Raw genomic sequence first — 23653 nt, 5'->3', positions numbered from 1 at the left:
ATAATCGACTCAAATCGCCATTTTAGCATCTGAGGTAAGTTCGTACATGATAAACATTATTAAAATTATGGTTGTAATGCTTTGATATTGCATAAATTGTATATACGAGATTATGGGCATATTCGACGATAAATCAGCTATGTTTAGCACTTAGTGTGCAATTTAAGATAGCTTCAGCTATATACGGCACTTAGTGTGCGAGACATTGAGTATGGCACTTAGTGTGCGAGACATTGAGTATGGCACTTAGTGTGTGAGACATTGAGTATGACACTTAGTGTGCGAGACATTGAATATGTGACAGCCCAAAATCGACCCTAGTCGGAATGTGGTTTCGGGACCACAAAACCGAGGCATAAAAATAATTTAATGTTCATTTTGATGCCTATGATATGTGTTAATTCGTTCGTGACATTTTTGATGATTTGATTTAGAGTTATAAATGTGAATTTCACTAGAAAGGACCTAGTAGTAAACTTTGAAAGTATGATGGGGAAATGTGTGATGACTAGTTGATCATGCATGCAAAAATGAGGGGTTTGCATGTCAATTTCCCCTTTTATTTGCTAATGGCCGGCCATGACAAAGGAGGATGGGCAAAACATGTCTATGACATGTTTTGTTGGTGCATCATGGGAGGAAACAATTAAATAAAAAGTTAGTAATAAGAAATGAAAAAAAAAAAAAAAGAGATCATCATTCATGCTCTTGCTAGCCGAAACTAGGAAGAAGAAAAGAGAAAAAGAAAAGGCTTCATCCTTTGGTTCTTCTTGGCCGGTTTGAAAGGAGAAAGGTGGAAGATATTTGGCCATACTTGCATCTAAGTTAAGGTATGTGTGATGATGTTCCATGAGATGCATGCATGTTTTAGTTGTTAGCTTGAGCTCTACCTAGCCCATGGCCTAAATCTTGCTATGTGATGGAGATGACACTCGGCCATGGATGTATCATTCTTGCTTGGTGTTGATGTCGTGTTGATGAGATATGAAGTGATTTTTGTAAACCATGTTGAAATTGTGATTTTGGAATAAGTAAGGTTTCGGCTATGGAGATTTATAAGGGTGATGATTGTGTTTCATGCTAAATCTTGATGATTATGAGTTCCTTTCTTGGGTCTACCTTAGATCCATGAAGTACATTTTCATTTGGTGTTGTTAGAAGTATCGGCCATGGTATATCCATAAGCATGATTTATGCTTATTGCATGATAGGTAAGATTTGTGTTTTGAGATACATGTTTATATTTGGTTATAATCAACTTGAGATTCGGCCCTTGCACCTATATGTACATATGTTTGCATATGATGTATTGGTATGACATATATACCATCTCAAGGTATATATTTGCATATGATGATGTTACGGTTATGAAATAAATGATTGATGCGTATTGAGTTACAATATGGAATGCGTTAGTTAGTAAAATGTATGCTGTTTTTGTGTGGTATTAAGTGTATAATTGGCCTCAACATGGACATGCATATTTGGCCACATGAGGGGAATTGGTGTGCATGCATTCGGTTAGAGGCAAGCATATTGATGCCTATTCTTGGCTTGGAAAATTCGACTAAGGAGAGTACTAACTAATGTGTTGAGTTTGATTCATGATTTCCGTACATATGTGACTTTAATGTCTAATGAAAATATGTGGGCTAAGTACCTTGAATTCCTCTTTTGTGACAGCCCAAAATTGACCCTAGTCGGAAGGTGGTCTCGGGACCACAAAACCGAGGCATAAAAATAATTAAAAATTTATTTTGATGCCTATAATATGTGTGTGCTCATGTATGACATTTTATGATGATTGATTTAGTGTTATAAGGGTGAATTCCACAAGAAAGGACTTAGTAATGAACTTTGAAAGTATGATAGGAAATGTGTGATGACTAATTAAAGCATGCATGCAAAATAATGGACTTGCATGTCAAATTCCCCTTTATAGGTGGTGGCGGCCATGACAAGGAGGATGGGCTAAACATGTCATGAAACATGTTTTGTTGGTGCATTAGGGTGAAATAATAAACAAAGGTGTATGGGTGATAAAAAATGAAAAAAAAATGTGTGTGAGTGTGGTAATCCCCCATTGCCGTGAGTTGTAGAGAAGGAAAGAAAAAATTTTGTTCATCCTTTCTTTGAGCCAAAACTAAGGAAGAAGGAGGATTTTTGCTTCATGCTTGGTTTGGAAGAGATCTAGAAGGAGATTTGGCTAAGTTTGCATCAAGATTAAGGTATGTATGAGGTTGTGTTAGGAGTTTCATGCATGTTTTGGTTGCTAACTTGATGTGCATGTTAGCCATGGCTCAAATCTTTGTTAAGCCATGGAAATGGTATTTGGCCAAAGTTGTTATGGTGATAAAGCCATTGCATGCTAAGTGTGAAGCTTGATGATGATGCATGCAATGATGGATTGTCTACTCTTGAGTAAGATTTTGAGCTTTCTTTTGTTTTATCATGATTGAAGTTGAAAAGGAGCATGATTGTCATATTCGCCATGATGCATTCATGAGCATGGTTCATGCTTCTTGCATGTTAGTTAAAATTTGTGTTTTGGATGGCTATGGACACCTTGAAATTCGCCATGCTCATATATGTATATATATGTTTGCACATGATGTTTTGGTTATGAAGGAAGTGATGAATAAGTTTGTTTAAAGAAGAAGATGTTGAAGAATAATTGTGAAATTGTAAGCACATTGCCTAGCACACATATGAGTGCTTGATGCTATATTGTAAGTTTTGAGCTACAATATGCAAAGCATTAACTAGTAAAATGCATGCTGTTTTGTGTGGTATTAAGTGCATAATTGGCCTCAACATGGACAAGTATATTCGGCCTTGGGTAGCCTATTGAAGGCCTTAGCTTTTCCTTGATGCTCGAATAAATTGTATTGAATTGCTTGATGTAGTATAAAATGTGCATGACCATTGTGTATTCAAGCTAAAGGGTGGCCATATGACCATTTAAATTCCTTGTCATATTCGCCATAAGCTAGCACAATGAGGTTTTGATAAATTGAATTTGTTTGAATTAGCTCAAGAGCTAAGAGGGCCACAATTGGACAAGGGAAGGAAAAAGTAATCGAATAGCCGTAAAAGCCGTTCGACAACATCCGAGGTAAGTCCTCAAGAAGTGACCTTACTTGAATTATGTGGAATGAAATATGGATGTATTGATTATTGATTTATGTGTGTATGAGTATTCGAATGATACGGGCTAAGTCGAAGGCGATTATGTTAGTGATTATAATTGTGTTTGAGCCTTAGTAACGAAAATAAATATGTATGTCCAATGATTATTGATGTATGTGTGCATGAGAAATTGAATGATATCCGGGCTAAGCCCCAAGACAATTATGCTGGAAATTATAACCGGTTAAGACCAAGGCAATTGTGCTAGTGGCTACATCCGGCTAAGACCAAGGCATTCGTATGAAGTCATTCTATCCGGCTAAGACCGAAGGCATTTGTGCAAATCGTGATATCCGGGTTAAGTCCCGTAGGCCTTGGTGCGGGTTACCATAACCGGGCTATGTCCCAAGGCGATTGATCGAGTAGCGACATCCGGTTAAACTCGAAGGTATGCGATTTGAAAATTATAAGCTTGCTGGAAAATTTCAGCTAATGCACTTGTGAAATTTCCCAATGACAAGGTAAGTGCGGTGTGTGCTTTTGCGCTAGGAGTAAGAGCGTGTGAATATCCGCTCCTATGATGGAACGAGTTATCGGCCTTAATGAAGCCGTTATTTGTGTATGAACATAAGAGTTGGGATGGTGAAGTAAGTATGATTATGTGAATGTGCATTAATGAAATGATGCATTTAACTATGTGAATGTATTGCTGTAATTAGAGTTGATTATATTCCTTGAGACTTACTAAGCATAAAAATGCTTACTCATTGCTTTGGCTCTCGGTTTTCTAGATTTCGCTCGATAGCAATCGGATTCGGGATCGTTGAAGTCAAGTCATCCACACTATCAAGCCTCCATTTTGGTATAAATTTTGGTTGAACTTGAGATGGCATGTATAGGACTACCTCTTGTTTGTTAAATACGTTGTAATGTAGGTATGTATGGCCATGCGAAAATGGCTCAAAAGGGAGCATGAACTTAGACTTATTGTGGGTTGTATGTATATATATTTGGGGTCATGATGTGGCTATGGTTTGGAAATGGGAATGTTGGTCATATGATCAGCCATTGGCATGGTTAAAATGATCATATATGAACCTATGTATGGCAAGATTAGTTGAATCATGGAGACTACCAAATAGGTAAGTCCTACCTTAAAACAGATGCTGCCAGCTGCAGTGGCGTGAATGTGAAAAATCACCATAATTCATAGGAATGGAATCAAATAGTGAATAAGCTATGTAAATGAACCTTGATGAGTCTATTTTCTTATGGAAGAAACGAAACGGTCATAGGAGTTACAGGTTAAGAGATATTAAAGCTATTGTGAGACAGGGCCAGAATGGTTTCTGGGTTCCCTGTCGCAACTTTAAAATTCACTATAAATTATCCAAAAGAATTAGGAGATATACCTTATATGTACAGATTCCATTTTGAGTCTAGTTTCATTAGAAACAAACGACACCAGCATTAAAGCCCTGTGCAGAGAGATATTCAAGTTATACCGCGCGAAGGTCAGAGCAGTCGATCCCTGTAACTTGGGTAATTTTAACTAATAAACTGTACCAATTGGCCCGACCAAAATCCTAGAAATAAATCCATGGATGTATATATGAGTCTAAATTCAGGGAAAATTTACGAAACCAGTTTCCGAGTTTTGAAACTCGAGATATGATTTTTAAGGCGACAGTGACGCAGTTTTCCAGCCTGACTGGAAATGTCAAATTGGTGGGCAAAAACATGTGAACTTGGTTTGTTAACCCTCGGGTCCGACACCGGCGATGGTCTCGGGTTTGGGGTGTTACATCTTTCGATGCTCAAATGATTAAATCAATTTATTTGTTAAATTAAGCTCAAGAGCAAAGGGGAGCTAAATCCGATAAAGGGAAGGAAAAAGTAGTCAAGTAGCCGTCAAAATCGCTCGACCACGTCCGAGGTAAGTCTTCGAGTAATGACCCTACTTGAATTATATTGAAATGATTTGTCATATTATGGCGGATAGCCAAATGTGCGTAGGGACTAAGTTATAAAGTCAATTGAAATCATGCTCTTTGTGTGTGGCTATTGAGCCGAAATTGGAAAGGTTTGATAAATGTTTTGTGTTTGAGCCTTAGTAACAAAAATGAAATATGGATGTGTCGTGATTATTGATATATGTGTACATGAGCATTCGAATGATACCCGGGCTAAGTCCCGAAGGCATTTATGCTAGTGATTATATCCGGGCTAAGTCCCGAAGGCATTTATGCTAGTGATTGTATCCGGCTAAGACCAAGGCATTCGTATGAAGTTGTTATATCCGGCTAAGACCAAGGCATTTGTGCAAGTTACCAAATCCGGGTTAAGACCCGAAGGCAATTGTGCTTGTGGTTATATCCGGCTAAATTCCGAAGAAGCTCGATTTGAAGGTGAGCGTTTTGGTGCTGTAATAAATTCAATTAATACGCTCGAAAAACCCATACGATAAGGTATGTTTACATGTGCATCGGAAAAGTCGATCCGTTTGAAATAGTATTCGTTCAATCGACTAACGAACTTTCGGCTCTTAGATAGGTTGATACCTTGTGTGTATATGTTGATGAAGTGTGAAGTAAGTATGATTATGAGAATGTGTATTAATAAAGTGATTCATTTATCTATGTGAATGTAATACTTTAGTCAAAGCTGAATTCATTACTTGAGACTTACTAAGCATTAAAAATGCTTACCCCGTTGCTTTGGCTCTCTGTTTTATAGATTCTGCTCGTTAGCTATCGGATTCGGGATCATCGAAGTCGAAGTCATCCACACTATCAAAGCCCTTTTGGTACTCTTTTAGTTGAACCTTGGATATGGCATGTATAGGACTACCCTTTGCTGTTTTTCAAGTACGTTTTGTGATGTATGTGTGTACAGCCATGCGAAAATGGCTCGTAAAAGTGGAGTATGGCATTAGACCATTTGTGTTTATGTATATATGTATGGTTTCATGATGTGACTACAGACTGAATGGAAGTGTTGGGCAAATGATCAGCCATCGGAATGGCTAAATATGATTATATGTGGACCTATGTATGACAAAACTCTAGTTGGTCCATGGAAACCACGAAATAGGTAAAGTTTACCTTGAGAACAGATGCTGACAGCAGCTGTGGTGTGGATTTGAAAAATCACTAAAATTTGTAGGAATGGTATTAAATAGTGAATAAATTATGTAAATGAACCTTGATGAATCTACTTTCATATGGAAGAAACGAAAAGGTCATATGAGTTATATGTTAAGAGATATTAAAGTTCTCGTGAAACAGGGCCAGAACGGTTTCTGGGTCCCCTGCTCCGACTTTGGAAATTCATTGTAAATTAACCAGAGATAATTAGAGTCATGCCATATATGTATAGATTCCTATTTGAGTCTAGTTTCTATAGAAACAAACGGCATCAGTATTGAAGACCTGTACCGGAAGATATCCAATTCGTAATGCATAAAGGTCAGTGTAGTCGAACCCTGGAATAGGGGAGACTTTAACTAATAAACTGTATTAATTGGCTCGACCAAAAATTCTAGAAACAAATCTGTAGATGGACATATGAGTCTAGTTTCAGGGAAAAATTACAAAACTGATTTTCGAGCTTTGAAACTCAAGATATGATTTTTAAGGCGACAGTGACGCAGTAACCAGCTTGTCTGGAAATTTCTAAATGGACTGTGAAAATAGTTAAGTCTGTGTGCACCTTGTGTTCGATTCCGGTAACGGACTCGGGTACAGGGTGTTATAGAATATGGCACTTAGTGTGCGAGACATTTGGTATGGCACTTAGTGTGCGAAATATCGAATATTCAACGGCATATTGTGTATGTATGAACCAATTATGGATTAATACAGGTATGTATATGTATTTTATGAGTTTTAAACTGAATAAGTCATGAAGTTTACATATAGCATATGAACATGAAGGTGAAAGGTTTGTTAGTAATCAAGAGTTACATCTTATTATGCTTAAATTGTTGAATAATATAAGTTTATATCATACGAACTTACTAAGCTTTATAGCTTACGTTGTTTGCTTCTTCCGTGTTTTATAGTGAATTCAAAGCTAGCTTAGATTCGGGGATCGTCGGAGGCTACGTCACACTATCCAACCAACTACTTGGTACTTTAGAGTTGTATATATATGGTATATGGCATGTATAGGCTAGTTATGGTACTTTGAGTTGTGATATTAGCCATGTGATTTGGCTTGTAAATGTTAGTGTGTGTTTGGTCATATAAGTTGACTTATGAATGTTGGTAATATTGAATGTGAATTTGGCTTATGATGTGTGTTCATATATGTGTTTGGGGTATATATATATCTGGCTATGGGATTGGCAAGTTTATTATGAAAATTGAGATGGTTTGATGATTATGAGATTGATTGTTTATTAATGGCACATTTTGGTAATGGATAGAAATGGTGAAATGATATGTTTGAAATATTGGATTTGGAATATTTGTGTATTGATTGATGAGTTTTGGTTGCATATTTGTGACTTAAGTTGGTACCATATGAGCTTATGTAGGTATATGCAAAAAAGGTGGCAATTTGGCTTTGCGAATAGCCTATTTTTGTCTACACGGGCAGAGACACAAGCGTGTGTCTCAGCCGTGTGTGACACATGGTCATGCTAGACGGCTATGTGTCCTCTATGTAACAGCCCGATATAGACCCTAGTTGGAACGGTGGTTTCAGGACCACGAATTTGAGTCAAAAAAATATTTAAAAATTATTTTCTGTATTTATTATGTGTGAATTATCATGTGTGAAATTTTCGTGATTTAATTTTATCGTTTGAGTGTTCGATTAAATAAAATGACCTAATCGCGTAAAATGAAAAATTTGAATGCTAATTGTTGAAGTGTCTAATTGCTTTTCTTTTAATGTAAGGTATTTATAATGCAATTATGCCATTGGTTTTATAAGTGGACGGTTTTGGATATGTTAAATATGGTTTTCTAATTAATTTTAAAAGGGTAAATTTGTAAAATAATTAACTTATATATGATATATTATATCATAATTAAGAAACCATTTTTTGTAACATCCCAAAATAGGGCCTAAACGGAACAGTGGTTGTGAAACCACGAATTCGAGATACAAAAGTTTCTTCTAATTAATTTTTATAATTTACCGAGTGATTAGATGCATGTGTTAGAGTATCGATGAAAAATTTTATAGATAGCATGCTTAATTTACCTACTAGGGCTCAATTGCAAAAGTTGATAAATATGAGTTTTAGATGCTAAAGGATTAAATTTAAGAGTATAATTGAAGTAGAGGTCCTTAAATGGTAATTAGACCATTAAGTTTTCATGGACAAAAATGGACATACATAGATAAAAATAACTAAAGTTTTAATGAAGGGTATTTTAGTCATTTGGAAATTAAAATATTAAAAAAGGGAAAAAAATGGAAAAATGTGCCCATCTTCTTCATTAGGCCGAAACTTCAAGGGTTCTTCATAGCTAGGGTTTTGTCAAGCTTCAAAGCTTCATAGTAAGTGATTCCAAGCCCCATTTTTAATGTTCTTTACGTTTTTGAAGTCCCAATGATAAACTGTAATTTATTCATATTTTTACCCCATGCTTATCATATTTTTGGATGAATTATCCTTAGATTTGGTAAATTCGATGCTCTTAATCCTTTAATTTCATGTTTTATACTTAGGTGAGCATAGGAGAGTAAAAAGAGCGAGAAACGGGTCGAAAACAGAGAAAATGGACCAACATGTGAAATCTACATGGCCTGGACTTTCATACACCGGCAGACCACACGCCCGTGTCTATTTAACAGCCTTGAACACGGATTAAAGAAATCGAACACGGGCATGTCACACGGGTGTGTCCCTGTCGAGCCCAAGTTTAGTCCTATTCAGAAAAGGTCACTTTTGAGGGCTTTTAGGCATTCTAAAGCCTATTTAAACACATGAGAGGAGGATTAAAGGGGACACATGGAGTAGGAGGAAAGGAATTACTCGAAGAAAGCTGATTGATCCATCTTAGAAGTCAGATTCACCTTCATGACTGAAGATCTCCCTTCAATTCCCTTCAAGAGTTCTTGGGTTTTCTTTATGTTTTGTTATCATTATTCTTTTGAGATGTTTTTTTTTTCATAAATATGAACTAAACCCCCTAAATACCTAAGGGAAATGAAACCTAAGACGGATCTTGTTATTATTATCTGAATTATATGATAAATATTTGACTAGTTCTTAATTATGAGTTCTTAATTCTTGCTTTAATGTTCCAGGATATTGATTCAAGTGTTGATGTGATTATTCAGAGGAGCAAAAGTCCCTGTCAAAGAGTAGATGTAACATAATTAAGCGTAGTTGATTGCACACCTAGAGATAGGGTGACATAATTTTTCTGGATTAGGGTGAAACCTAATAAGGGAATCCATAGATCGAGTTAATGCAACACTGGGGGTTTTAATTAGAAAGAGATTTTAATTAATCAACCTAGGGTTAGATGTTGTTAGTCTCGAGAGAGATAATAATATAACATAGGGATTTCTATGGATCAAGTCAAGTGAATAAATCGTCTGATTCAGAGTCAATAACAAGTGAAATCTAGGTGGATTTTTCCCTTAGGTAGTGTCCAAATCATTCAGTTTTCCCAAAATTTATTTCCCCAATTTACTTCCTGTGTGTTCTTAGTTTAATAATTAGTTTAGATAAAACAAACCCCTTTATTTTTATGCTAGATAATAAAAAAAAAAGTTAATACTAGTACTTTTAGTTCCTTTGGGTTCGACATCCCGGTCTTGCCATAAGCTATACTACTATTCGATAAGGTGCGCTTGCCTTTGTCATGATAATAGTTAGTTTTTGAGAACGGAGATTCATAAATTATAAAAATTATCACGATTCACATCACATCAAGTTTTTGGCGTCATTTCCAGGGAACGAAGATATTAAGAACACTCGATTTTTATTACTTTAGCCATTTTACTTTTATTGCAATTTAAATTTTTATTTTCTTTTCTAATTTTTTGTTTATTCACTTCTGGCAGGTTTTTATAGTGTATGACTAGAAGAAACCTGTCAGGACCATTACTTTTTAACAGTGAGATCGATCGCACAGCTCGCAGAAACTGAAAAGAAATAAGACGAAGCCTAAAATACATAGAGGAAGAGCAAGAGGACGATATTTCTACCACAACCGAGGAGATGGTTGAAAATCAGGAAAACCCGCTACCTCTTGCGATAGCTGCTGATCCAGTAAATCAGAATCCTGCTCCACGCACTATGTATGATTATGCTAAACCTACTTTAATAGGAACTGAGTCAAGTATAGTTAGGCTAGCTGTTTTTGCAAATAATTTTGAACTGAAACCTAACACAATTCAAATGATCCAATAGTTTGTTCAGTTTGATGGTTTGCAAGACAAGGACCCAAACGCTCATTTGGCAAATTTCCTAGAGTTTTGCAACACTTTTAAAACCAATGGCGTTTTTTATGATGTCATTCGCCTTCGGTTGTCTCCCTTTTCATTGAGGAACAAAGCTAAACAGTGGTTGAACTCGTTACCACGAGGGTCAATCACTACTTGGGAACAAATGACCAAAAAAATTTTACTTAAATATTTTTCGCCTAGTAAAACGGCTAAATTGAGGAATGATATCTCTTCTTTTGTGCAGATGGATCTAGAGACACTCTATGATGCATGGGAGTGATACAAAGACCTATTAAGAAGGTGCCCTCACCATGGGTTACCTTTATGGTTGCAGGTTCAAATGTTTTACAACGGCATGAACCCCTCAACAAGGCAACTTATCGGCGTAGCTGCTGGTGGGACTATCAATAACAAAACACCTAAAGTAGCTCACGAATTTATTGAAGAGATGTCACTGAATAACTATCAGTGGCAAGTCATGAGAACAAAGCCGACAAAAGCAGCTGGTGTTTTCAACCTCGATGCTGTTATTATGCTATCTAGCCAGGTAGAACTCTTAAATAAAAAGATTGACGGTTTGTGTGGTTCTACTCAGGTACATCCAGTGATGAGGTGCGATTCAAATGGAGGAGGAGCATACACAAAATATCAACCCTTCAACCCTAGCACCGAGGAGGAACAAGTTCAATTATGTTTAATAATAATTCTAGATCTCAAAATAACCATATAGTAACACATATAATTCAGGTTGGAGGAACCATCCCAACTTCTCGTGGGGTGGTCAAGGGAATCAAAGGCCACAACATCCTCCGGGTTTTCAACAACCACCTTACCAATAGGAAAAGAAGCTGAACCTTAAGGAGATGCTAACAAAGTTTATCTCGATGTCAGAAACTTGATTTCAGAATACCGAAACAGCACTTAAAAATCAACAAGTGTCGATCCAAGGGCTTGAAACTTAGATAGGCCAACTCACCAAATTTATTCCTGAACGACCTCAAGGTAGCCTGCCGAGTAACACTGAATCTAACCCAAGGGAACAACTCAATGCAATTACCATTCAAGATGAGGAAGGGTTAGTCGAACCTGAACCAGAACCAAGGCAAGGAATTGTGGTAAATAAAAACAAAGGTGAGGTAGACCATAGTGAACAAACACCGATAAGTAAAGAGTACAAACCTCGTGTGTCATACCCCAATGCGACAAGGAAAGACCGCAAAAACGAACAATTCAGTAAGTTCCTTAAAATATTAAAAAAATTACATATTAACTTAACGTTTATTGAAGCTCTTTCGCAAATGCCAAACGCAGTCAAATTCTTGAAGGAGATTTTAACAAATAAGCGAAAGTTGGATGAGGCGTCGCATGTGGAGTTAAATGTAGTTTGTTCAGCCATACTATAAAATAAGCTAGCCAATAAATTAAAAGATCCAGGGAGTTTTACGATTCCTTGTTTAATTGGTAGCTTAGATGTTAATAATGCTTTGGCTGATTTAAGGGCTAGTATCAATGTCATGCCTTATAAAATGTTTAAACAACTAGGTCTTGGGAAACCCAAACAAACTAGGATGAGCAATCAGTTAGCAGACAAAACAATCAGATTTCCTAGGGGTATTATTGAAGATGTACTCATTAAAATTGACTAATTCATATTCCCAGTTGATTTTGTTGTTCTAGACATAGAAAAGAATAGTGACGTGTCTTTAATTTTAGGAAGGCTGTAACAACCCGATTTAGACCCTAATCGGAACGATGGTTTCGGGACCAAGAATTTGAGCCAGAAAAATACTTAAAAAATTATTTTCTGTGTTTATTTTGTGTGAATTTATATATTTGAAATTCTCGTGATTTAATTTTGTCATTTAGGTGTCCGATTAAACAAAAGGGCTTAATCGCATAAATTGAAAAGGACTGAATTATTAATGGCTTTTTAAATGGAAGCCCTTAAGTTGTAAATAGCCCATGTCTATATAAGTGGTACGGTGGTAGGTAAAATTTTAATAGTTTTATATTATTTTATTTAAGTTATACATATATGTAAATTAAGCTTTATTTTATAATAAGATATTATGTGTATATATATATTTATCATGAAATTTAAAGCCAACTCATGTCCATTAATTTATTTAAGAGACGAAAAAGGGTTTATCACATAAAGCTCGGTTATAATTTTAAAAGGGGTAATTTAGGAAACCAAGTTATAAATTATATAATATATGTTATATGTTATATCATAAAATTATCCTAAGTGCTCATATACTTCCATTGCCAAAGCTTAAGCAAGAAAGAAAACAAAACAAAAAGCTAGGGTTCGGTTATATTCAGGCTTGATTCAGGTATGTCTTTAGCTCAGTTTTTGATAATTTGTATGTTTTTGAGATCATTACTTCGAGTACTTCAAAACCCATGCTTAAATTTCAAATTTTGATGAATATTTTAAGTTATGCCATTGATGAGAGCTTATGATTTTATTGTTTGATGATGAAATATGAAAGATAGGTGTTAGGTTAACATATTTTGTATTATAATTTTTTATGATTTTGAGTAATTAGGACTTAATTGCAAAAATAAAAATTTTAGGGACTAAATTATGAAATTGATGGAAAATATGGACTTGTATGTATATAGGGAGCATTAGGCCTAACTAGAGTGTAGCCAAATTTTGTGCATTTTGTGTTTTATGCAATAAAGACTAAATTGAAAAAAATTGCAAATGTTAGGGGCAAAATGGTAATGTTTCCATTTGTGTGTTTTTGGACAAAAGTGAATGAAAATATTTTTGAATGAGCTTAATTTGAATATGTTTAGATCAAAAACTAAAGAAATTAGATTTGGATCGGGGAAAAACGAAAGTTGTAGACTAGCAGCCCCGTCGCGTTTTACGACGTCCGTTGTAAGTTTATAAGCAAATAGACGTGTTTATTGGTAGTTTAATGTTGTAATTACTTGCTGTTATGGAATATTAGAAACTAAGTATATTGTGGCCGAATGTGAATAAATGTGGCTACTATGCTTTCGAGTCTGATTCGACCGAGATACGACATTCGAAAGCCTCGTATGAACCTTAGGAATAAATAGGATACATATGTCATGACATAGGATACTGATATATGTATATGAGTAAGTCCATGGCATCGATTTTTGATTTCGATATGTGTTTATGAGTAAAACCCTGTCTGGAACAGTGGCATCATTTGAGGTTACATGTAAGACCACGTCTGGGGATTTAGTTCATAACTAAAAAGGAAAACATCTCAGAAGAATAATGAATACAAAACATAAAGAAAACCCAAAACTCCTAAAGGGAAATTGAGGGGAGATCTTCAGTTTTGATGATGAATCCGGCTTCTGAGATGGATCAATCAGCTTTCTTCTAGTAATTCCTTCCTTCCTCCCTGCGCCTCCCCTTTTTTCTCCTCCTTTAAGGCGTATTTATAGGCTTTAGAATGCCTAAAAACCCTCAAAATTAGCCTTTTTCAAATTAGACTCAACTTGGACTCGGCAGGGACACACCCATGTGACACGCCCGTGTGCGATTATTTCAGGCCGTGCTCGAACCTGTTAGAATGGCACGGGCATGTGTTCTACTCGTGTGAGTTGTGCTTCGATTTTGCCAAATTGACAAGGCCGTGTGGTCTGCCCGTGTGAGGAAGTCCAGGCTGTGTTGATTTCGTACTTTGGCCCATTTTCTCTGTTTTTGGCCCGTTTCTCGTTCCTTTCGCTCTTCTATGCTTGCCTAAGTATAAAACATGAAATTAAAGCATTAGGAGCATCGAATTCACCAATTCTAAGGGAAAATCATCCATAAAATGTGTTAATCATGGGGTAAAAATATGTATAAATTACGGTTTATCAAATACCACCACACTTGAGCATTTGCTTGTCCTCAAGCAAAATCTTCAACTCATAATCAAAATAAATCCTTCTCAACTTAAAATTTCTATCGATAATATCTCAAAATAATCCATAAGTAATCATACATTGAGAATTCAACTAAAAGAACATCAAAGTTTCAAACATTCCAAGTTGAGCATTTTATCCTGAAAACATAAGTGTCTCCCCTCATCTAAGTAATTACCTTTGATTCAGAATATCATAGAGTTTCACATCCTCACTAAAGATTCACTCAAATCACTCGATGTAACACCCCAAACCCGGCCCAGACGTTATGGCCGAATCTGACATGCCACGTTGGAGTTGAAAACCCACGTTCTATTTTAGTGTTTTAAAAACCATATATTTTGTTGAGTTAACAAAGTGTATGGAAGCTGGGCACCAGGTAGGTATCCGAGACAGAGGAGGTGAGCCATGAAGGCAGCTTAAGTACCAAGCTCTTTGATTGGATCCAATCCTAGACATGCCCACAACCATAGCCACACTTTGTTATATTGAGTTTAAATTTGTTTAAGTGGACGTCTTTGATAAATCGATTAATCGTGGCGTTGAGATATTTTGAAAACAAGTATCGCTTTGAAAACACATCCTAAGTCTAGCCCATTTGAATAATTATCAACCAGGTTTAAAGTTATTAAAATTAAAATAATCCCGAAAAGAAATAAAAGGAAAGTTAAAATGGCCTTATTACAACCCAAAAATAAATAATAATTAAAGGAAATTTAATGAAAACCAACGCTTATTTAAAATTCCAAAGACAATCACTGTGGTTACTCTGAATCCCCTCAGGCCCAAGTCACCACATCAAGGCTCACCTGCAAGGTTAAGGAAAGGGGGTGAGTTTGGAAACTCAGTGTGCAACAAGCCCCTTTCAGAGCCCAAAACAATAACAGCTTGTTGGGCCTAAGCCCAAATCCAATCTCAACATGTACTGGGCCATAGCCCTTTTCATATTTCATATTTCATAACACTAGGCCGAAGCCTTTTCATATTTCATATTACTGGGTCGAAGCCTTTACTGTAAACGGTATGGCCCATAGTGTAACACCCCGAACCCGAGACCGTCACCGGAGTCGAACACGAGGTGTTAACAGACTTCAAACCACTTATTGAGAATTTTCCAGACAAGCTGCCAATCTGTGTACTAGTCGCTTCAAAAATCATATCTTCAGTTTTACAACTCGAATATCAGTTTCGTAATTTTTCCCTGAAACTAGACTCATATGTCCATCTACAGATTTTTTTCTAGAATTTTTGGTCTAGCCAATTAGTACAGTTTATTAGTTAAAGTCTCCCCCGTTGCAGGGATCGACTACACTGACCTTTGTGTGTTACGAATTGGATATCTCCCTGTACAGGTCTTCAATACTGATTCCGTTTGTTTCCATAGAAACTAGACTCAGAGAGGAATCTACACATATATGGCATGACTCCTAATTATCTCTGGTTAATTTAAAATGATTTTCCAAAGTCGGAACAGGGGATCCAGAAACTGTTCTGGCCCTGTTTCACGAGAACTTTAATATCTCTTAAAATACACCTCATATTGTCGTTTTGTTTCATCCATATGAAAATAGACCCATCAAGCTTCGAGTACGTAATTTTTTTAGCTATTAATTCCACTTCTACTATTTTTAGTGATTTTTTGATCTCATATCACTGCTCCTGTCCGCAACAGTTACTGCAGTAGACTATGCCAATTTCATGAATCCTTCCTTAGCCTTACTACTCATCCATCATACGTGACACAAATTATGGCCACCTTATCAAAATTAAGGTTTCTAAGACTCGTGGCTATAGATTCTAACATCCCACTCAAACGACTACATAGGCCATTTTCACATGGCTTAAAGTTTACAACCCAAAATTTAACAAAACAAAATAGCTCATACATGCCAAATGTTCTCCTAAGTCGACTAAGAAGACAATACCAAAATTGCTCGCCAAAGGTGATGACTTCTGTTGTGATTCTGAACACCCAAAAGGAGACGAGCCCAAGGAACCTAAAATGGGTGACAAGAAAACACCGAGTGAGTTTATAACTCAAGAAGTCATAAGCATTCCACAACCATCCATTAATACAATTATCATAAAATGAAATAATGAAACAAGGCCAAATGTTCCAGCCATACCGAACTATACCATAGTTCCTTAGATCTTCGGATCAATCTCATACCAAGTCATACATTTACATGTCATATACTGTTCAATAGGATATTTGAAGCAATTTCCATACATCATTTCATTTCGCAACAATCATGCAATCAAATGAACTTTCATCTATTCCACGATACCTTATTTACGGAATGCAATTGAAATCATCACATAGATTTAAATCTTACCAACTCCACCCGAGCATGAACATAGCATCTATTAGCCATGAACTCAAGGTACTTACTCTTTCCGCTGTCCATACTCATCTCGATAAAGTCACACCTCCATATAAATGTTCAATCGGAGATATGTGTAGAGTTCGCACACATAGTGCTTAATACTCAATCACGCACACTTAGTGCCATATGATTCAAGCCCGCACACATAGTGCCATATAGTCCAAACTCGCACACTTAGTGCCGTACATTACAAGCTCGCACACTCAAGTGCCAATCTCATCACCGTACACATCTATTTCTCGCACACTTAGTGCCAAGCAAACTTCCTACACATTTCACTATCTCTTTTACGCTCAACATTATCATCTTTTCATACACATACATTTGTATATATTTCATCTCATTAAACACAATTGCATAGATATTACAATCATTTAAGCAATATCAAATATATGCTTAATGACTTACCTTGTGTTGGGTAAAATAGTCCAAGTCGGCTACTCGATGACCTTCGCCTTTCCCTTGCTTGATTCTCCTTCTTTAACTCCTTGAGCTTAATCAATAAATCAACTAGTTTAACCATCTCGCTAAACATTCATAATTCAATTACACATGCATATGTATGTTTGTATATTCGCAACCATCCTCACTTATTACCCATTTAGTCAACAATCTAAGCCAAGATAAGGCTTCAATATGGTTGCCTCTAACCGAATACATGCTCACCAATTTCCTTCATGTGGCGAATATGCATGTCCATGTTGAGGCCATTTATGCACTTATTACCACACAAAACAGCATACATTTTACTAACTAATACCTTTCCATATTGTAACTCAATACACATCTATCATTTCCTTCATAACCAAAACATCATCATAAGTAAGTATATACCTTAAGATAGTATATACGTCATACCAATACATCATGCTCAAACATATATACATATATGTATGCTAGAGCCAAATCTCAAGTTGATTGTAACTAAACATGAACATGATTTCGAAACACAAATCTTACTCTCCATGCAAAGAGCATAAATCACACTTGGGGATGCACCATGGCGAATACATCACAACACCATAATTTTGGTCATGATTACACAAAGAACTTAGTATATCATTCAAAAATGCTCAAAGAAAATCTAAGAGTCCTCAATCCACCATCACATGTATCATCATCAAGCTTCATATTTAACATGCAATGGCATTAACTCAAAATCCACCTTGGCCAAATACCATCCCCATGATATAACAAAGATTTGAACCATGGGCTAATAAGAACATCAAGTTAACAACCAAAAACATGCATGAATCTCATGGAACAACATCAAACATACCTTAATCTTGATGCAAATATAGCCAAACCTCTTCCTAATCCTCTTCCAACCCAAGCATGAAGCAAAATTCCTCCTTCCCTCTAGTATTTTTGGTCAAGAGAGAATGAAATGGATGAGCAAAATTTTTTCTTTTCTTTTCTTCCATGTACGGCAATGGGGGGTTTCACTCACACACACACATTTTTTTTTCTTTACTACCCATGCTTATTTGTTTATTGTTTCCCCCTAATGCACCAACAAAACATGTTTCATGACATGTTTAGCCCATACTCCCTTGTCATGGCCGACCATCACTTGTAAAAAGGGGGTATTTGACATGCAAGGCCATTGTTTTGCATGCATGCTTTAATTAGTCATCATACATTTCCCCATCATACTTTCAAAGTTTTCTACTAGGTCCTTTCTAGTGAAATTTACATTTATAACTCTAAATTAAAGCATCAAAATGTCACACATGAGTTAACACATATTATAGGCATCAAAATAAATATCAAATTATTTTTATGCCTCGGTTTTGTGGTCCCGAAACCACATTCCGACTAGGGTCGTTTTAAGGCTGTCACACATAGGCCCATTTCAATATCACATGTAATGTCAAATGAGAGAATGCAAGCCCATTTGGGAAGACTACTCAACCCACCATCCGCTACTCTCCACCCGTACCAACCAACACACCATGTGGGGATTAACTCAACCCACCCCGCCATAACTCTCTCCTTTGGCAAAGATAGTGCTTTATCATATAACCGAGGCCTAGCCTCTTTGAATAACTGGGGCAAAAGCCCTTTTAATAACTAGGGCATAAGCCCTTTAATAACTGGGGCATAAGCCCTTTAATAACTGGGGCATAAGCCCTTTTTCACTTCCTCCATCCACATAAAAACCCAACCCAATGCATTTATGATTACATCATGTGCATATCATACATATCATGTGCATATCATACATGTCATGTGCATATCATACATACCATGTTTCTCAAAATCCCATGTATTAAATTCATACATAACCCCTAGGGGTATAATGGTCATTTTTACCTAGGGGCAAAACGGTCATTTTCATGTTATAAGGGTAATCTTGTAATCTTACCAAAAATTAGGGTTTCCATGCTCATTAACGATTACTAACAATTCATGGGTGCAAACAGTGATTCTGGCCCATTTTTAGCGAAATCGAGTTATTGGGCCTAAAACCCCTAATGGGCCCTACTTAGCCAATTTTGTCATCTAGGCCCATTTAGCCCATATCCATAACAGTATTAAAAGTCTTAACATGCAATTTAACAGATTCCCGTTTTCTACCAATTTTACCCGAGTGGGCCTGAAAGCCTATTGGGCCCTATTGCAGCTCCTCGAGGCCCAACTTACCGTGAATGCCAAAAAATCACGTTCTTACCGTTTCCATTGTTCCTGATCATCATCTCATCGATTCCAACTAACTAATAAGCGTTCGCTTGCTCACAAGTCCTCGAAATGCCAGAATTTCAGCATTTCGGCTTTTCGGCATTTATCGCTTTAAGCATATGAAAGAGGGTTCGTTACACACCTGTTTGGCGATATTCCTCGACGAGATCTCCTACACGATTTCTCCTATAATCCATCGTTACTAATCAGCTTCCCATAATTGAACCGAACCCAAAAATCATCTAATACTAATACTTACACATTCGGCGACCATCCATAATGGCCTTAGGAATCTTACCTTTGCCGCGATTGATGACTAGGTCTAGCCACTCCGGTGATCCAAGCTACTCCAAGTCGACACTACACCTTGATGCTCCTCCACTAAATAAACCAAAAAAATATTAAAAGAAGACCCCATAAGGCCTATACCCATATTCGGCCACCTCCCTAAACTAGAGGGGTTTCGGCTTTTGGCCAAAAGTTACTCTAGGAATTGTTTAGAGTTCGAGAACTTACCACAGTCTTTCTCCTCTTGAATCTGGATGCCTAAAAGGTAAAGGAATTGAACGCCAACAATTCAAAAGGAAAGAAAAGGTTGCTGGTCACAAAGAATCGGCACCCCCTATCTTCACTGATTTCGACTTTTACGGTATTTCGGCAGAAGTAGAGATAAAGGAAAGAAACAATTGGTGAATGGAGGGAATAGTGGGCTAGTTTGAAAGAAGGAGAAGGAAGAAAAGATGAATGGGAGGGAGGTAGATTCGGCTGGAAAAGAAAAGAGAGAAAAAAGCTACACACTAAAGGAGAAAACGGCACAACCTAGCCCCTAAAACTGAAAATCCCCACCTAAAACCCCTCTGCCGAAATTCCCTCCCTAATCCCCTCAAATCGGTTAACACTATCCCCCTCTCAAATCCCTAAAATCTCTCCCCTTATCCCTCCTTAATCTATGCATTTGACTTGATCCAACTCTCCTCTTACAGAATCCACTTAGGTTCCAACACTTACCCTTCCTGCAAATAAAAATAAATACTTCTATTTGCCAACACAGGGAATCGATCCCAGGTCTTCCCTTATGCTCCACACGCCACCTTTTTAGGAACTTAGTGGCGTCACCCTTGCCACTTTACTACATATCCTTTTGTGATGCATGTTACCCACAACTTTATATAAGGGCACCTAGCCAGAACCCCTAACTCCTAAGTCCAAAATTTAAAAATTCTACCAGGTTTTGGCCAACTCATGGGCCTTCCATAAGCCCATTTACATAACCAAATTATGAATTCCATAATCACATACCAAATTTTAGAAACTTACTTAAAATATCAAGAATCATAATGAACCCGAAAATCAGGATGTTACAACTCTACTCTCCTTAAAGAAATTTCGGCCTCGAAATTTACCTGATCCAAACAGTTGAGGGTACTGCTGACGCATTGCCTCTTCGGTCTCCCAAGTAGCTTCTTCCTTGCCATGATTCCTCCAAAGTACCTTCACTAATGGGACTAACCTCCTTCTCAACACCTTGATATCGCGATCAAGTATTTGCACAGGTTCCTCTTCAAAGGTCAAATCCGACCGTACCTCGATTTCTGTAATTGGCACGATATGAGTTGGGTCAGAATGATATCGCCTTAGCATGGACACATGGAAAACGTCGTGAATACGATCCAACCTTGGAGGTAACTCTAGCTGATATGCCACCAGCCCTATCCGCTTAATGATTTGGTAAGGCCCAATAAACCGTGGGCTCAACTTACCCTTTTTACCAAATCTCAAAATCTTCTTCCAAGGCGAAACTTTCAAAAGGACCATGTCCCCTACTGCATATTCAATATCCTTACGCTTCAGATCGGCATAAGACTTTTGTCGATCCACCGCCTCTTTTAACCGATTCCTGATCACCTTAATCTTGTCTTCAGTATCTGCTACCAACTCTGGTCCAAGTATTTGCCTTTCCCCCAATTCTGCCCAACAAGTAGGCGAGCGACACCTTCGCCCATATAGTGCCTCATATGGAGCCATCTGAATACTTGCTTGGTAACTGTTGTTATACGCGAACTTTGCCAATAGCAAATGGTCCTCCCAGCTGCCTCTAAACTCAATAGCACAACCCCTCAACATATCCTCTAAGATCTAAATAACCCTCTCTGACTGCCCATCCGACTGAGGGTGAAACGCCGTACTGAAATCCAATCGTGTTCCCAATGCCTCATGCAACTTCTGCCAAAACCGAGATGTAAACCTTGGGTCTCGGTCCGAAATTATCGATGCTGGCACACCATGCAACCGTACTATCTCCGCCACATACAATTTGGCCAACTTCTGAAGTGAGTAATCGGTTCGGACAGGTATGAAATGAGCAGATTTCGTGAGTCTATCCACAATCACCCAAACCAAATCCTTCTTAGAAGGTGTCAACGGCAACCCACTTACAAAGTCCATAGTTACCCTTTCCCACTTCCAAAGTGGTATCTTTACCGGCTGTAACAATCCCGAAGGTAGTTGATGCTCGGCCTTCACTTGTTGACATGTCAAACATCTCCCTACAAATTCGGTCACTTCTCGCTTAAGCCCAGGCCACCAATATAGCTCTCGCAAGTCTCGATACAACTTACTCCCTCTTAGATGCATAGCACAAGGTCCATTATGTGCCTCTTTCAAAAACATCAATCTCAAGTCGGAGTCTTTCGGCATACAAATTCTTCCTCGAAAACAAAGAACTCCCGCACTATTTAACCCAAAGTCCGGATTCTCCCCCTTCTCAACTTGCTGAAACCGAGAAACCAACGACTCGTCTTCCAACTGTTGCTTCTTAATCTGTTCTACCCAAGTCGGTCTTACTTGCAACTCCGCCAATAAACTTCCATTGTCATACAAACTTAGACGAGCAAACATCGCCTTTAATTCTGCCACAGCCCTTCGACTTAGCGCATCAGCCACGACATTCGTCTTACCTGGATGGTACTCAATCGAATAGTCATAGTCCTTTAACAACTCTATCCACCTTCGCTGCTTAAGATTCAGCTCCTTTTGAGTCAGCAAGTACTTAAGACTCTTGTGATCCGTATAGATGATGCATTTTTCCCCATACAGGTAATGCCTCCATATCTTAAATGCAAAGATTACTGCTGCCAATTCCAAGTCATGCGTAGGGTAGTTCACCTCATGCGGCTTAAGCTGTCGTGAAGCATAAGCGACCACTTTACCCTTTTGCATCAACACGCAACCCAAACCTACATGTGAGGCATCGCTATACACAGTGAAATCCTTACCAGACTCTGGCTGAATCAACATTGGCGCTTCCGTCAAAACCTTCTTCAACTTCTCAAAAGCCTCTTGCTGCTTATTTGTCCAAACAAAAGGTGCTCCCTTCCTTATAAGTTTCGTTAATAGTGCTGCCAACACAGAAAATCCTTCCACGAATCTCCGATAATAACTTGCCAACCCCAGAAAACTTCGGATCTCTGTTACCGACCTTGGTGGCTTCCATTCCAAAATTTCTTCAATCTTTCGAGGGTCCACCTTGATCCCCTCGGCAGACACAACATGTCCCAAGAAGGTAACTTCTTTCAGCCAAAACTCGCACTTACTAAACTTTGCATAAAGTTGTTTCTCCTTTAACACTTGCAGCACTGCACGAAGATGCTCATCATGCTTCTCTTCCGTTAATACACCAATATATCGTCAATAAAAATGACTACAAACTGATCCAAGTATGGCTGGAATACCCGATTCATCAAATCCATAAATACTGCCGGTGCATTAGTCAACCCAAAAGGCATTACCAGAAACTCATAATGACCGTATCGAGTCCTGAACGCCGTCTTCTAAATATCCACTTTTTTAACTCTTAATTGATGATATCCCGACCGAAGGTCGATCTTAGAAAATACTAAGGCTCCTTTTAATTGGTCGAACAGATCATCGATTCTTGGTAACGAATACTTATTCTTGATCGTCAGTTTATTCAACTGCTGATAGTCAATACACATTCGCATAGTCCCATCTTTCTTCTTTACGAACAGTACCGGTGTGCCCCACGGGGAAACACTTGGTCTTATAAACCCTCTATCCAACAGTTCCTGTATCTGAGCTTTCAATTCCACCAATTCCTTTGGTGCCATCCTATAAGGCGC

At 37.6% G+C, this 23653-nt stretch overlaps 1 non-coding gene across 1 annotated transcript; it reads right to left on the bottom strand.

Annotated features, from left to right (window-relative positions):
- Nucleotides 1–10756: 10756 nt before the first annotated feature.
- Nucleotides 10757–10863, bottom strand: LOC128293381 (small nucleolar RNA R71). The gene has a single exon (XR_008283565.1). It is a non-coding gene; the product is annotated as a small nucleolar RNA R71 (small nucleolar RNA).
- Between the last annotated feature and the right edge of the window lie 12790 nt (nucleotides 10864–23653).

This window comes from Gossypium arboreum, chromosome 5 (assembly GCF_025698485.1).
Source record: "Gossypium arboreum isolate Shixiya-1 chromosome 5, ASM2569848v2, whole genome shotgun sequence".
In the NCBI taxonomy this organism is placed as follows: Eukaryota; Viridiplantae; Streptophyta; class Magnoliopsida; order Malvales; family Malvaceae; genus Gossypium; species Gossypium arboreum.
Note: the sequence above shows the minus strand (reverse complement) of the source record. Positions and strands in the feature narration are given on the sequence as shown.